Raw genomic sequence first — 10,277 nt, 5'->3', positions numbered from 1 at the left:
TTACTTTTTAAAAAGTCATTAAACCCTGATTTGAGACTAGTTGGAAATTAGTTAATTCTGCCAGCAGTTAAAGGTTTAAAGCCTAAAGCCATTGCATTTAACACTTCAATTTAAAGTGGAGGATGAGAACAGGAGCTGGCTTTAAATACCTCCCAGGTAGCTTGTGCTGTGTGTGTGTGTGTGTGTGTGTGTGTGTGTGTGTGTGTGTGTGTGTGTGTGTGTGTGTGTGTTTGGGGGGGAGTAGTGGCTGACATGCAAGACATTTATTTTATAATTTAAAGGCTGTGGGAAGACTTTTGAATCACTAATTGGAGGTCATGACATTAAATGTGGGCTTTAGTAGGATAGGGCTTAGCAGGATGGGATGTAATTTAGGGTTTGAGTGCTGGATGTCTTTAAGCAAGACTGGGTCTCATGAGTCCTGCATGATCTTGAAATTCTAAAATTCTGTAGTCTCTGCATTATTTGTAACAGTGCAGAATCTCAAAATAAAATATCAGAAGTGGAAAAAAATTGGGGGACTGTAGGATCCCATCTTTTGGCTTTGAATATAAAAAGAATATAAAAAGATCTTTCCAGGTGGCACAGTGGTAAAGAATATGCCTGCCAATGAAGGAGCTGCAGGAGCTGCAGGTTCAATCCTTGGGTTGGGAAGATGCCCTGGAGAAGGAAATGGCATCCCACTCCAGTATTCTTGCCTGGAGAATCCCAGAGGAGAATCCCATACAGAGGAGTCTGGCAGGCTACAGTCCGTGGGGTCACAGAGAGTCAGACATGATTGAGCGACTGAGCAAACACACACACATACACATAGAGAAACCAGAGCCAAGCATGGGAGCAAACTAACTCAGGATAATTCTGGCAATTACTGCAAATTCAGGCTTAGAAACCAAAGTTGGTGACTCCCAGGCCAATGTTTTTCCTGGTGACTCAAGATAGGTACCGAGGAGCACCACAGAATTTCAAGTGCATGTTCATGGCACTCCCTTGATGTCCAGCTTTCAGGTCATCCTCCTCCTAACACCTGCTTTCTCTCCAAGCTGTGAAATGTATGTGCATATAAGAAGTATCTAGAACAGAAAAAAAATTCAGAATTTCTTCTTAAAATCTAGCTTGAGGCATCTACCTGGTAGACTTTTAATCTCATTATGAACCTGTAACTTGTGTTTGAAGTGTATCTTAATGTGTGATAACACAGTAATATTCTGGTGTGATGAGATAATCTCAATTCACTATAAAACATCTGTATGTGGTGCATTGTCTGATGCTCTCAAGTAGAAATATTGCTTCTCCAGGTAGAATTCTCAGCACCTCAATTTTCTGTCTGGCTTTTAAACTGTGCCTAATTAAAGGATTTCACATTCTTTCATAATATCGCCTCCTCAAGCAGAAATAAAATTACAGAACCACTTTTTTTTTGTTTTTTTGTTATGAAAGACATGTTAATATTTGGGTGGGTTGTTTCTCCTGAAATGTGTTAATTACATTAATTAGCCTTACTTCAAGAACAGTAGCTAGACGTTGCTGGAATGAATCTGAGCTAGATTACTGTCCTTGGAAAACCTCCCTTCCCTTCCTCATCCCTCACCCTTCCCCAGTCTTCCCATCAAAAAGAGACCAGGATATTGGAACGTCCTACTCACTCGGAATTGCCATCACATCAGGTGCGTTATTTTTGAGAGGAAAGCAAAGAAGCTAGAAAATAATATTCAATAATTTTATTAATCTCACAAAGAATGATGAGGATCACAGAATAAAAACTGCACAGGAATCATGCACACATAATACAGGATTCTAATCTTAACAGAGGCAAGGCCGTCTTATGTTTTCCCCATGTGTATTCATTGAGTCACCTACCTGGAAAAGAGAAGAAAAAAAGAACAATCTGTGGGGTGGCAGCCCTGAGCAGGCAGGGCACAGTGAGCTTCCAATCACCTTTATTGAAGCAGAAAATACTGTGGGCTAAGCTCCCTCCACAGACATCACTATTTATGGAAACTAAAAAGGACCACAATTTTTTTGTGTGTGTATGCTGGCTGCTGATGGAAAAACATTACAAAATCCTGATAGAATAAAGAACTTGGCTGATGTAAATAAACTCTGTCATCATTTCCGAGGCCGCCGTGCCCTATGGACTTTGACAAGGGTCACCTCCTATTAAGGCAGGCGAGGAAAAACAACCATGATGCCAGGCCTCTATTCAAACTTTGCAAAGGTCATTGCCCTCCCTCCAGCTCTCATGGAATGCAGAGACTGTATTTTACCCGCTTGTAGGCTCAGTGAAGCTACCTGCCAAGATGGAGCTTCTCAATCTTCTATGTCTATGTAAAGCATTTGAGGATCCTGCTGTAAAATACAGATTCTAGCTCAATAGGTTGGGGGTGTACCTGTGTCTCTAACAAGCTCCACCAAAGCTGATGCTGTTGATGCACAGACCATACTTTGAGCAGCGAGGGTCAGGGACAGTGGCTTTTAAAATGTGTTGATTATGACCCAAGTAAGAAATATATTTTATATTATACATTATATTTATATATTTTATGTCATAATTTTGTATAAATGCATATTATGTGTCTGCGAATATGAATATAAAACAAAACTGAAAAAGCAGCTTCATGGAGCAATTCTTATCTTTACTAGTTGATTATTTTCTAAACTAATTTTATTTCTGGTGTTATCTTGTGTTGGTAAGGGCTTTCCAGGTGGTTCAGTGGTAAAGAATTCACCTGCCAATGCAGGAGATGCAAGTTTGATCCCTGGGTCAGGAAAAGCCCCTGGAGAAGGAAATGGCAACCCACTCCAGTATTTCTTGCTTGGGAAATCACATGGACAGAGGAGCCTGGAGGACTACAGTCCATGCAGTTGCAAAAGAGCTGGGCATGATTTAGGGACAAAAACAACAGCAACAATCTTGTGTTGGCATTTTCATGAATCTACACAATGTGATAAAATTGCATCTGTGAATGTATATGTGCAGGGCTTCCCAGGTGACACTAGTGTGAAAGAACCCACCTGCAAATGCAGAAGATGTAAGAGACACTGGCTTCCATCCTGGGGTCAGGAAGACCCCCAGGAGAAGGGCATGGAAACCCACACCAATATTCTTGCCTGGAGAATCCCATGGGCAGGAGCCTGGTGGACTACAGTCCATAGGGTTGCAAAGAGTCCAACACAACTGAAGCGACTTATCATGCATACATGTATATGCACACTCAAATATACATGTATTGCTAAATCTGTAATGTAATTACATGTAATGTAATCTTAATAACTCTGAGAGCTGTACCAATGTCAAGTTCCTGGTTTGGATATTGTGCTCTAGTTACATAAGATGTCAACAGTGGGAGTGGCAGTCAAGTGTGCGTGGAGCCTCTCTGTACATTATTTTGTAACATCCTGTGAGTCTACCACAGTAAAAAGTAGGGTGGGATGGATTGGGAGGTTGCAATTGACATACATACACTTGTTGCTTAGTTGCTAAGTCGTGTCCAACTCTTTGGGCCACCATGAACTGCAGCCCGTCAGGTTCCTCTGTCCACGGGATTTCCCAGGCAAGAATATAGGAGTGGGTTGCCGGTTCTGTCTCCAGGGGCTCTTCCCAACCCAAGGATGGAACCCAGGTCTCCTGCATTGGCAGGTGGGTTCTTTACCACTAGCGCCATCTGGGAAGCCCACTACCACGTATAAAATAGATAACTAATGAGAACTGAATGTACCACACAGGGAACTCTATTCAGTGATCTGCGGTGACCTAAATGGGGAGAAAATCCGAGGAAGAGGGGATATATGTATACATGTGGCTGATTCACTGTGCTATACAGTAGAAACTAACACAACATTGTAAAGCAACTGTACTCTAATAAAAAAAATTTTTTTTAAATGGATTGGAACATGCAAAATTGGTGTCAAGCTACTAATGCATTGAAAGAGTTTGGATGACTCTAGGATATTGCGGACTTTGATGGGTTGTTTTCCCAGAGCAGCTGCTAGAGGTGGGCGGGAGGGGGGCGGCTGATCTGAGCCTTGGACTGGGATGTGAAGGTGGCCAGGGTATGAGAGGAATGTGAGGAGGAAGAGAGGAGCCTGGGAAGAGGCTCTCAAGGGCCTGCTGGACAGGAGATGACACAGACAGTATCTCACAGAGCTTTTGAGGTAGCCCACAAGGGAGGGGAAGTAAAACACTCACCACTGTCAACTGGCTGCCAAAAATGTATCTCCTGACACTTCCAACCTTTCAGAGTGGAGCCCATTCAGAGTTTTGTTTTTGCTTGCATGTGTTTTCAAAGTCTGTGATGCTGTGTAATGCAGTGTAAACAGGGACCCAAGAGGACATGAAGGAGAGGTTTGGGGAGGAGGGAATCTGGAGGATATTCAGAACATAAAAAGTGGGAAATACTTGTATAAAGGCAAGCCTGGAAAAGGGGTCAGGGCTTGGGGAATGGCCATGATTGTTAGCCCAAAATTCAGATGAAGGAATCTAAGAAGCAATTTTATGTATTTAGCTTGTTGGATATTATAATAGAGCAACAGTACCATGCAAACCACAGAATTGTACGGCCTCATTTTTCTCAGAGTAATACAAATGACAAGAAAAAGAATAAGGAAAAGTACATTCTTTGGTCAGAGGCTCATGAATGTAGAATAGGTGACAGGGTGTGTCTTCATCAACTTCACAGTTGTTCAGTTCCATTCAGTTCAGTTACACAGTCATGTCTGACTCTTTGCGACCTCATGGTCTGCAGCATGCCAGGCTTCCCTGTCCATCACCAACTCCCAGAACTTGCTCAAACTCATGTCCATCAAGTCAGTGATCTCATCCAACCATTCTGTCATCCCCTTCTCCTCCTGCCTTCAATCTTTCCTAGCATCAGGGTCTTTTCAGATGAGTCAGTTCTTCATATCAGGTGGCCAAAGTATTGGAGTTTCAGCTTCAGCATCACTCCTTCCAATGAATATTCAGGACTGATTTCCTTTAGGACGGACTGGTTGGATCTCCCTGCAGTCCAAGGGACTCTCAAGAGTCTTCTCCAACACCACAGTTCAAAAGCATCAATTCTTTGGCACTCAGCTTTCTTTATAGTCCAAGTCTCACATCCACACATGACTACTGGAAAAACCATAGCTTTGGTGAGATGGACCTTTGTTGGCAAAGTAATGTCTCTATTTATAATATGCTATCTAGGTTGATCATAGCTTTTCTTCCAAGGAGTAAGCATCTTTTAATTTCATGGCTGCAGTCAACATCTGCAGTGATTTTGGAGCTCCCAAAAATAAAGTCTCTCACTGTTTCCACTGTTTCCCCATCTATTTCCCATGAAGTGATGGGACCAGATGCCATGGTCTTAGTTTTCTGAATGTTGAGTTTTAAGCCAACCTTTTCATTCTCCTCTTTCACTTTCATCAAGAGGCTCTTCAGTTCTTCACTTTCTGCCGTAAGAATGCTGTAATCTGCAAATCTGAGGTTATTGATATTTCTCCCAGCAATCTTGATTCCAGCGTGTGCTTCATCCAGTTCAGCATTTCTCATGATATTCTCTGCATTTAAGTTAAATAAGCAGGGTGACAATATACAGCCTTGTCTTATCCTTTCCAGATTTGGAACCAGTCTGTTGTTCCATGTCCAGTTCTAACCATTGCTTCCTGACCTGCATACAGATTTCTCAAGAGGCAGGTCAGGTGGTCTGGTATTCCCATCTCTTTCAGAATTTTCCACAGTTTGTTGTGATCCACACAGTCAAAGATTTTGGCATAGTCGATAAAACAGAAGTAGATATTTTTTTCTGGAATTCTCTCACTTTTTCAATGATCCAGAGGATGTTGACAATTTGATCTCTGGTTCCTCTGCCTCTTCTAAATCCAGCTTGAACATCTGGAAGTTCACAGTTCACGTATTGTTGAAGCCTGGCTTGGAGAATTTTGAGCATTACTTTGCTAGCATGTGACATGAGTGCAACTGTGTGGTAGTTTGAGCATTCTTTGGCATTGCCTTTCTTTGGGATTGGAATGAAAACTGACCTTTTCCAGTCCTCTGGCCACTGCTGAGTTTTTCAGATTTGCTGGCATGTTGAGTGCAGCACTTTTGCAGCATCATCTTTCAGGATTTGAAATAGTTCAACTGGAATTCCATCACCTCCTCTAGCTTTGTTCATAGTGATACTTCCTAAGGCCCACTTGACTTCACATTCCAGGATGTCTGGCTCTAGGTGAGTGATCACACCATCGTGGTTATCTGGGTCATGAAGATCTTTTTTGTACAGTTCTTCTGTGTGCACTTTGCTCTTCTTCTTAACATCTTCTGCTTCTGTTAGGTGTATACCATTTCTATCCTTTATTGTGCCCATCTTTGCATGAAATGTTCCCTTGGTATCTCCAATTTTCTTGAAGAGATCTCTAGTCTTTCCCATTCTGTTGTTTCCCTCTATTTCTTTGCATTTATCACTGAGGAACTCTTTCTTAATTCTCTCCTTGCTATTCTTTGGAACTTTGCATTCAAATGGGTATATCTTTCCTTTTCTCCTTTGCCTTTCACTTCTCTTCACATCAGTTTGTAAGGCCTCCTCAGACAACCATTTTGCCTTTTTGCATTTCTTTTTCTTGGGGATGGTCTTGATCACTGCCTCCTATACAATGTCATGAGCCTCTGTCCATAATTCACAGGCACTGTGTCTATCACATCTAATCCTTAGATTCTATTTGTCATTTCCATCATATAATTGTAAGGGCTTTGATTTCAGTCATACCTGAATGGTCTAGTGGTTTTCCCCACTTTCTTCAATTTAAGTCTGAATTTGGCAATAACAAGTTCATGGTCTGTGCCACAGTCAGCTCCCAGTCTTGTTTTTGCTGACTGTATAGAACTTTTCCATCTTTGGCTGCAAAGAATATAATCAATTTGATTTTGGTATTGACCATCTGGTGATGTCCATGTGTAGAGTCTTCTCTTGTTTTGTTGGAAGAGGGTGTTTGCTATGACCAATGTGTTCTTCTGGCAAAATTCTGTTAGCCTTTGCCCTGCTTCCTTTTGTACTCCAAGGTCAAATTTGCCTGTTACTCCAGGTAGCTCTTGACTTCCTACTTTTGCATTCCAGTCCCCTATCATGACTTCCCTGGTGGCTCAGATGGTAAAGTGTCTGCCTACAATGCGGGAGACCTTGGTTTGACCCCTGGATTGGTAAGATCCCTTGGAGAAGGAAATGGCAACCCACTCCAGTAATCTTGCCTGGAAAATCCCATGGATGGAGGAGTCTGATAGGTTACAGTCCATGGGGTTGCAAAGAGTCAGACATGACTCAGTGACTTCACTTCACTTCACTCCCCTATAATGAAGAGGACATCTTTTTTGGGTGTTAGTTCTAGCAGGTCTTGTAGGTCTTCATAGAACCATTCAACTTCAGTTTCTTCAGCATCACAGGTGGGGCATAGACTAGGATTACTGTAATATTGAATGCAACTGTTGTAATGTGAGGGAAAGAATGACATAGTCCAAGACACAGCATAAACCGATTAGAATCAAATGGGTCCAAGATGGCAGACAAGTAGACTTTGATTAAATCTTGATCCTCAGTCAGCAAGCTAAATGACACACCCAAATACAAGGAGCTTCCAATGACATTTCCAAGGCACTGGCCAAAGACCAAGGAGTGGTCAGTGGCCAAATTCCTGGAAATCTCCACTCCTTCCCCAACATTCAGTTCAGTCACTCAGTAATGTCCAAGTTATTGCAACCCCATGGACTGCAGCATGCCAGGCTTCCCTGTCCATCACCAACTCACAGAACTTGCTCAAACTCATGTCCATCAAGTCAGTGATGCCATCCAACCATCTCATCCTCTGTCATCCCCTTCTCCTCCTGCTTTCAATCCTTCCCAGCATCAGAGTCTTTTCCAATGAGTCAGTTCTTCACATCAGATGGCCAAAATATTGGAGTTTCAGCTTCAGCATCAGTCCTTCCAATGAATATTCAGGACTGATCTCCTTTAGGATGGACTGGTTGGATCTCCTTTCAGTCCAAGGGACTCTCAAGAGCCTTCTCCAACACCACAGCTCAAAAGCATCACTTCTTTGGTGCTCAGCTTTCTTTATAGTCCAACTCTCATGTCTATACATGACTACTGGAAAAACCATAGCTTTGATGAGACGGACCTCTGTTGGAAAAGTCTCTGCTTTTTAATATACTGTCTAGGTTGATCATAGCTTTTCTTCCAAGGAGCAAGCGTGTTTTAATTTCGTGGCTGCAATCACCATCTGCAGTGACTTTGGAGCCCAAGAAAATAAATTCTGTCACTGTTTCCATTGTTTCCCCATCTATTTGCTGTAAAGTGATAGGACCGGATGCCATGATCTTAGTTTTCTGAATGTTGAGTTTTAAGCCAACTTTTTCACTCTCTTCTTTCACTTTCCTCAAGAGGCTTTTTAATTCTTTGCTTTCTCCCCTCCATGAGCATATGGAATTATTCAGCCCATAAAAACTAAGCACACCACCTTTCACTGCTGCACTCACATTCTGTAAGGGCCCAGAGTCTGTCTGCGGTGGAGGGTGCGTCTCCCTAAATCTGGATAAATCCATTTCTTATCTATCATTTTGTCTCTCACTGAATTCTTTCTGCAATGAGACATTAAGAACCTGAGCTTCATTAGGTCCTGAAACCAGGTACTGTGCATTTTGGCTGGGTTCAAGTCCCAGCCACGTGGGTTCAAGTCTTAATCTGAGATAAACGGTTTCACTGTCATGAAGTGCTGAAAATATGAATCATACAATTGTTTGAAACTAATACCTCATTGACTTATTTAGATTTAAGGATGAACTTATACCATTTTTGTCAGGCTTGCTTTCTGTCATTTACTTCATTTTTGCTGAGATGCATATTCCTTTTCTAACTAAATAATTCTGAAGCATTATTTTGCTCTCATAATTCAATTGCAGGTAAATCAGAGATATCTGCAAAGTCTAATTTAGAAGAAAAGAAGGATTTTTCTGCCTGGTATAATAATTCATTTCAATTAGCATGATGAAACCAACTGCAGAGTCATTTTTCACTGAAAATGTTGTGGTGGAGTTCAGGGAAATATTAAAGACATTTCTAGAAGCACAAACAAGCTTACACATGCACTTAGTCACCCTAAGGAAAAAGAGAAGATTACAAATCATCTCATCACACAGATAAGAATGCTCTGTCCTCTTCAACACTATGGTGAAAGGGGATTGTATGTAGCTCATTTACAAGCACTCATCATGATTCCAGGACATGTCCCATAAAAAGAATCCTTTTATCTGCATTTTTCTTTTTTAATGCAGTTATCTAATGAAAAGATAAAATAGAGTCTATTGTGGGTTTTAATGAAAATATGACAGAAAAATATCAATAAGAACAGATACCATTTCCAGGAACCAAATGATATTGAATAAAGCTGATATAAGTAAGGGTTGCCAAGAAATTTCTGATACAAGCTTAAGGAGATTTTAAATTTTCTAAATAAGAAATGTAAAAAGATAAATTTAATTAATATAGAGTTTGTCTTGTCTGTGAATATATGTGTTGGTAGAGATGGAATGAGCAAAGTCAGTTGACCTGTAACAAACTGAAGAATGAAATAGTGGGAGGGCAAGACGAGCTGTAAAACTAATTGGGGTCCGATATGTTTTGGGCTGCATTTAATTTTCTTGAGGGGAAAAGAGGTCAGGAATGGAATGAAGTCAATGAGAACTAGAATAAGACTCACCAGAAAAAGTAAAAAGCAAAATAGCCAACATTGAAAGGTCAGTGAATATCCTAGAGACAGGAAATGAACTTTAAACAAAATAGAAGGTGGTATTTCTGTTTGAGGGCTGTTAAAATTGCTATTGAAAAAGGCAACATAAATCGCCAGGTGTTGCTTGCATGAAATCTATTTAACTTATTAGAAATATCAAAAACATAGATGTTTTGCACTGGGCCATAAAAGAAATATTAAAACTCACAGCAAAATTGTTGCTATTTATCAAAACTCACTTCGTATTTTACTATAATACTTTTTCTTGAAAGGAGAAAAAAAAACCTCCTAATTTATCTCACCTAGGAAGTCTTCATTAAGCTAATGATTATTAGTATAAAACTTTATCCATAAATGTGAAATCAAATAAGATAATTTCCTTCTCTCATTAAAAAGCTGCTGCCAGTCAAAACCTTTTAGGCTTGATATCTGACATGCAGCATTTTACATCAGAAAAATATGACTGCAAGGTTGGTTGATGTTCTCTTGCACTCACTGGCTTAAGCAGTAGCAGTGATTGAATAATG

This window comes from Cervus elaphus, chromosome 33, assembly GCF_910594005.1.
Source record: "Cervus elaphus chromosome 33, mCerEla1.1, whole genome shotgun sequence".
In the NCBI taxonomy this organism is placed as follows: domain Eukaryota; kingdom Metazoa; phylum Chordata; class Mammalia; order Artiodactyla; family Cervidae; genus Cervus; species Cervus elaphus.
The sequence above is the reverse complement of the archived record's forward strand: the minus strand, read 5'-3'. Positions refer to the sequence as shown.